The sequence below is a fragment of the Bos taurus genome, chromosome 10 (assembly GCF_002263795.3).
Source record: "Bos taurus isolate L1 Dominette 01449 registration number 42190680 breed Hereford chromosome 10, ARS-UCD2.0, whole genome shotgun sequence".
Classification (NCBI taxonomy): domain Eukaryota; kingdom Metazoa; phylum Chordata; class Mammalia; order Artiodactyla; family Bovidae; genus Bos; species Bos taurus.
This window is the reverse complement of record NC_037337.1, coordinates 26,383,192-26,389,766: the sequence shown is the minus strand read 5'-3', so window position 1 is coordinate 26,389,766 and position 6,575 is coordinate 26,383,192. Positions and strand designations below refer to the sequence as shown.

Here is a 6,575-nt window from a genome sequence, read left to right as displayed (position 1 = left end):
GGATTTACAATGTTCCCTGAGACAACCCCTCTCCAGTCTATTGGTGCCCAATTCCCCATTATTCAGGGGAATAATGAGCTAGGGCTTAAATTGCACCAGAGTTTCTGTAAATACCAACATGTCCCCATCTAACTCTGATGACTTATTTCCCATTTGAAGAGAAGAAACAAGGGGATTCCCAGGTGGTCCGGTGGTTGGAATTCTGAGCTTTCATTGCAGGGAGTATGGGTTAGATCCCTGGTGGAGGAATTGGGATCCTGCAAGTCAACCCTCCTTGGAAGAAAAGTTATGACCAACCTAGACAGCATATTAAAAAGCAGAGATATTACTTTGGAAACAAAGGTCTGTCTAGTCAAAGCTATGGTTTTTCTAGTAGTCATGTATGGATGTGAGAGTTGGACTATAAAGAAAGCTGAGCACTGAAGAATTGATGCTTTTGAACTGTGGTGTTGGAGAAGACTCTTGAGAGTTCCTTGGACCACAAGGTGATCCAACCAGTCCATCCTAGAAGAAATCAGTCCTGAATATTCATTGGAAGGACTGATGCTGAAGCTGAAACTCCAATACTTTGGCCACCTGATGTGAAGAACTGACTCATTTGAAAAGACCCTGATGCTGGGGAAGATTGAAGGCAGGAGGAGCAGGGGAAGACAGAGGATGAGATGGTTGGATGGCATCACCAACTCAATGGACATGAGTTTGAGTAAACTCTGGGAGTTGTTGATGGACAGGAAAGCCTGGTGTGCTACAGTCCATGGGGTCGCAAAGAGTCAGACACAACTGAACAACTGAACTGAACTGAAGTCAACCCGCATGGCCAAAAAGAGAGAAGAAAGAAGATGGCATTGCTACTAACAAGTTTTGAAGATAAGATATAACTAAATATTCTGGATATAACTAAATATTCTAACTCTAGGACAAGAAAAATAATTTTTCTTCTACCTTCTAGGTTCTGTCTGTGTTCCCCTCTGTCATAAAAAATAAATTAACAAAGGTAAGTGTTGCCCTAAGACAATCAGACCACCAGGCTTTTTTCCAGCAAAAAAAAAAAAAAGTTTATTTGGGATCAGCAAAGAATTGTAATTTTGGGGAGGCAACCATGGTAAGCCACATGCAAATCCTCAGCAAAAATGGAGAGGAGAACTCTTTTATAGAGGAGAAAAAGAAGTTGAGAGGGCTACAGTAAGCAAAGAGCATGTGACTTTTCATTGGCTGAATTGCAACAGTCTCTTAAGATCTGAGCCAGAAGAGGCAATCTTTCTTCTTCCCACTGGCTCTGCTATCCTTGTAGAGTGTGAAAGCTTCCCCTTCTGGTCTCCTGACTCCATTTAAATGAGATTTCTATTTATTAATTTTTTTTAACAAAAAACAAACAGAAGCTTAACAACATGGATATTTCCCATATGCATAGGAGATACCCAGGAAAGCTGATTAAAACTTGATAAATGGACCAAGCTGCTACTTCAAATAACATTTTTAGCTAGAAGCAAAAGTTGGGGATAGTATTTGGGGACTACAAAGGGAAGGGAGCAATTCAGCAGAATTTGAAAGGAGCAAACATTTGGTCAACAAATATTTGTTAAACCTTGCAGAGATCATGGGAACAGAGAAAAAAATTTAACAGACCTCCCTGTCTACACATCCAGTTCATGTTATACTATAATTATCCATGGTGATAGCTCTCTTCCTGAAATAAGTCTTCTATCTACATTCTGTTGACTGAAAAAAAATTCACAATCTAAAAGTTGAGAATTATGTTTTGTTCAGTGGACTTACTGAGGACTTAAGCTTGGGAGACAGCCTCTCAGCTCTGAGGGACTGTTTTGCAGAAGTAAGGGAAGAACCAGGATATATAGGAACTTTCCCCCAAAAAAGCCACAAATAGTTGGAACATCAAGAGATTACTGTCAATTAAAGAAAAACCAGGCAACTCAAGTTTAACAAATTTAGCACTTTTCCTTGTACAGAAAGATGCAAGAGTCTAGACTCACCAAAATCTTTCCCTGATATACACCTTACCTATCTAGGCCTGTATCCTGTTTATCTCCATCCTGAATTCAACTACTGCAATGACTGCTGGCTTGATGGCCTCACCATCCTTTGTTTCCTGGAATGGCAGGTGATATTCTTTGTCCATAACTCTTTTAGGTAGTTAGGGAGAAGGTCAAATGTTCTTTCAAAATCTTTTGGACCTTGATTGTTTTCAGCTCAAAATAATCCACCTGCCAAAGAGACATATTCTGGGGAGGCAAATGTTACTCCCCTCAGAGGCATACTTTGGGTGGTATATTCTGCTACACTTCGTGATACTCTGATAACAAGGTGGCCCAGTGAGAAATTCAGCCCAGGAGACTTAGCTAGAAACAGCCCTTGAAGAAAAATGTTAATAGAAAACACATTTGAGGATCTCACTTTATCTGCAAAATGTGCCTTTGACTAGATACTTTTCAATTCTCAATGAAAGTCCAGAAGTTTACAATTTCAGGTGCAGTTTCCCTCACTTAAATTCCCCTGGATCGTAACCATCCAGGGAATTTCTCCTAGAATTTTGTTGGGAAACCAGTTTAGGAGCCAAATCTCTGGTTGTCTCCTGAAACCCCCCTCTGGGGTTATCCAGGGCCTTATAATTTCTTAATGCCCACAGGTCAGTCTTTGAAGTTTGACTCCTTTGCTCCAGGCTATTCTCAGAGTGAACCCAAGTGTTCTAGATGAGAAAATACAGGAACTGGTTCTCATAGTAAGTCTGTCTTACCCCCCTCCCCACAACTACTGCCAAGTAATTGGAGTGCTGTACCTCCCACTGCTATTCCTTCCATCTTTCCTTCACTTTTGAGATTTCTTGGCTCTAACGAAAGGGGAAAGACACACTCTGCTCTTCAGATCCATAAACTGATCCCCACTTCGACCAGTGACAGGAGTGTTGCATCTAAATAGGGTGAGTTATGGTTAGAAGGGCTGGTACTGAGGATGCTTGGAGGGAAAGGCCCTGCTGGACGGGGAAATTAAGATGGTGGGATTAAGAACAGACAGTGATCCAACTTGTAAGTACCAATGACCTGAATTCAATTCTGTGTGAATCTCATTGATACAATTCTTAGAGCCTCTCCCCACTCTTCTACCCCTCCGACTTCCTCCTCAATCTTCCTAAGCATAATATCATTGTCCCTTGATATCTATGGAGTATTGGTCCAGGACCCCCATGCCCAGGATACCAAAATCCAGGCATCAAGTCCCTTATATAAAATGGCATAGCATTTGCATTTAATCTATATATCTGAATCATCTCTACATTACTTATAATACCTAATACAATTTAAATTTTATGTAAATAGCTGTAAGTACAATATAAATGCTATGGAATTAGCTGACAGCACAAAGCAAATTCAAGTGTTACTTTTTAGAACTTTCTGGATTTTTTTTATATATATATTTTTAATTTATGGTCGTGGTTTGTTGAATCCCTGGGTGCAGAACAGGTGGATACAGAGGGCCAACTATACACTGAAGCAGCTTGAATCCTGATCTTCTCAACCTATTTAGGCCTTCTGAGCCAGGGATAGGGTATCACAAAAGAGAAGGCACCTATCCCTTATGCTGTGTTTGATGTAGCACTTGACATTCTCACAAATGCTCTCAATGCATATATCTCATAAGACTCTCGCAAGTCTGAGGGACAGATGATTAGGCCCATTTTGGGGCATCATGCTCAGAGTTGAGAACTAGGATAGACATTCCACAGGGCCAGGTATAGTCCTCATGGTAAATGAGGGCAGAGAGCTAGTTTAAAGGGGAGACTTTTTCAAGCAACTCTCTGTCCTAATTTTGAACACAGTAGCTCTTGTGTGGGCAATTTCAATCTTGGTACCTGATTGATTAGAACAATAGTTCAAAATTGGAGCTCATTGTGATGACGTTCTTAACAACAGATCAAGATCATTTATAATGACAATAATTAGGGAAATGGCTTCTGAGAAGGGGTGTGTGTAGTCAGAAGTGATAGCCTGTTTCACAGGCTTTGGGGAAGTGTCATAAGGAAGACGAGATCCTGGGAAGCAACATCTTTCAGAGTCACTGTAGCTGCAGCCTAGGATTTCAGGGAACCAAAGCCTCCTGCTGAGAAAATATCTCCCAAGTCTCTATTCATCTTCTGCATACCCTTTAAAGGTGACAACCTTTGGCAATTCACAAACATAAAGCTTAAAATCCCATTTTTTAAGGATATACACTCCTTTATGAATTGATCTGGATGCAAAACAGTTAGCTAAAGGGAAATAAGTTCCTTAATTCAGGTAGAAGAGAGGGCAGACAAGAGGTATTTGGAACTGTCAAAATAAACTTCATTAGTTTTTTACAACTTTGCTCTTGTCTCAGACAGGCTGTAGCATATTTTCATTTCTTGTAAACTTTATTATCTAATGAGACTTATCTTCCAGCCTGGAAACCAAATGGTAAAATTGGGTCCAGGTGCCTACACTGACAGAGAAAGGAATTTTAAGGTGGAGCTCAGCTCTTAGGGCAGTGTTGAGATAATGCTTTCTTCTCTCGTCCCTGTGGATCCACAGGTGGTCCTGGTGACTGAAATGGCATCCACTCTAAAGGCCCTAGGCTCTCTGTTGGCTCTGCTGTTTCCTCTATGTGGGCTCCTTGTACACAGCCAGAACCTTTCCTGGAGGGAATTTATGAAACAGCACCACCTGAGCACAAATTGGGAATTTAGCAAGTACAAATGCAATGATCTGATGAGGGAAAGATGCATTCCAAAAAACAAGAACTATCACATCTTCATCTATACCTTATGGCACAAAATTGTACATATATGCATGAGGAACTGGGGAGACCGCCACAGAAATGTATATATATGGGCCACATATCCCTTCGAGGTACTCAAGTGCATCCGGAAGAACAGCAGAGGCAATTACAAAGATTACAAGAGCTACAGCTACATTGAATTCCATTGCAGCAGGAATGCGTTTGTTGATGGCATAGAGGACATGCGGTTATTAGAAGATATCAGCAACTAGAAAGTCCACCCACAGCCACAGCTTTCAGTGTTCAGTGCTCCCAAGTGGTGGCCCCGCCTACATCAAGAGCCCTTACGTTTATGTACCGACGTTTTTCAACTACTTAGCATTTTTCACGTGGTTTCTTGCTCTCATAACTGCCCATGTTGCTTCTCTGCCTGGAATACCCTTCCCCTCTCATTTATCTGATTTTCTTCTGTTTTTTTTTTTTTTTTTTTTAAGGTTCTGCACATATGGCGTCTCTTTTTTTACTATCCTAGGAATTTTCCTGATATGGATTCTCCTTATACCTTTGCAAACTGAATGATCTTCCCATCCCTAAATAAATTATATCATTCCAATGTGTATGGCATGTATGTATGTATACAGAGTATGTGTTGTGTGATTAGTACAGGTGTTTTAAGTGTGTGTTATATAGCTTATGCTTAAATGTGATTTGTACTGTTTATAGGTTTAAAGTATGTTACATGTGTCTGTCTCCTGTGTGTAATAGGTTTCTGTGTGTGATGAATGTATAACTATTTATGCACTAAGCAGGAGATAAGATGTGACGTAGGCTTTGATGGTGGGGACATGTTGAGTTCCACCCAGATTGGTGGGTGTGGCCAAAGCTGATTAGGTATAAAATATCTAGCATGTTCCTGGCACATAGCAGGTGCTCAGTCAACAATGATTTTATTCCTTCCTCATCCTTTGACTTGGTATTTTAACTTTGAGAAAACAAACATGACAAGTGCCCAGCAATTGTCTGCTCTCTCTAGGTTTCATTAAAAGTATCTGTAAGGAGGGTACTGCATTTTAGATGAGTTAAGGTCATATGTTTCCTGATGAATAAAATATCAAGTAGAAGATATGAACATAAATCAGTTTATCTGCTAATAATCATGTTCACTTGGCAGAAATATAAGGTAAGGTTGCTGCTGCTGCTAAGTCGCTAAGCCGTGTCCGACTCTGTGCGACCCCATAGATGGCAGCCCACCAGGCTCCCCCATCCCTGGGATTCCCCAGGCAATAACACTGGAGTGGGTTGCCATTGTAAGGTTCAGTTCAGTTCAGTCGCTGAGTCGTGTCAGAGTCTTTGCAACCCCATGAATTGCAGCACGCTAGGCCTCCCTGTCCATCACCAACTCCCAGAGTTCACTCAGACTCACATCCATCGACTCAGTGATGCCATCTCATCCTTTGTTGTCCCCTTCTCCTCCTGCCCCCAATCCCTCCCAGCATCAGAGTCTTTTCCAATGAGTCGACTCTTCATGTGAGGTGGCCTTTCAGCTTCAGCATCATTCCTTCCAAAGAAATCCCAGGGCTGATCTCCTTCACAATGGACTGGTTGGATCTCCTTGCAGTCCAAGGGACTCTCAAGAGTCTTCTCCAACACCACAGTTCAAAAGCATCCATTCTTCGGTGCTCAGCCTTCTTCACAGTCCAACTCTCACATCCATACATGACCACAGGAAAAACCATAGCCTTGACTAGACAAACCTTTGTTGGCAAAGTAATGTCTCTGCTTTTGAATATGCTATCTAGGTTGGTCATAACTTTCCTTCCAAGGAA

At 41.3% G+C, this 6,575-nt stretch overlaps 1 pseudogene; it reads left to right on the top strand.

The window, feature by feature from the left end:
• The first annotated feature begins 2,746 nt into the window (after positions 1-2,746).
• Positions 2,747-5,362, top strand: LOC100296953 (epididymal secretory protein E3-beta pseudogene; annotated as a pseudogene).
• The last annotated feature ends 1,213 nt before the right edge of the window (positions 5,363-6,575 follow it).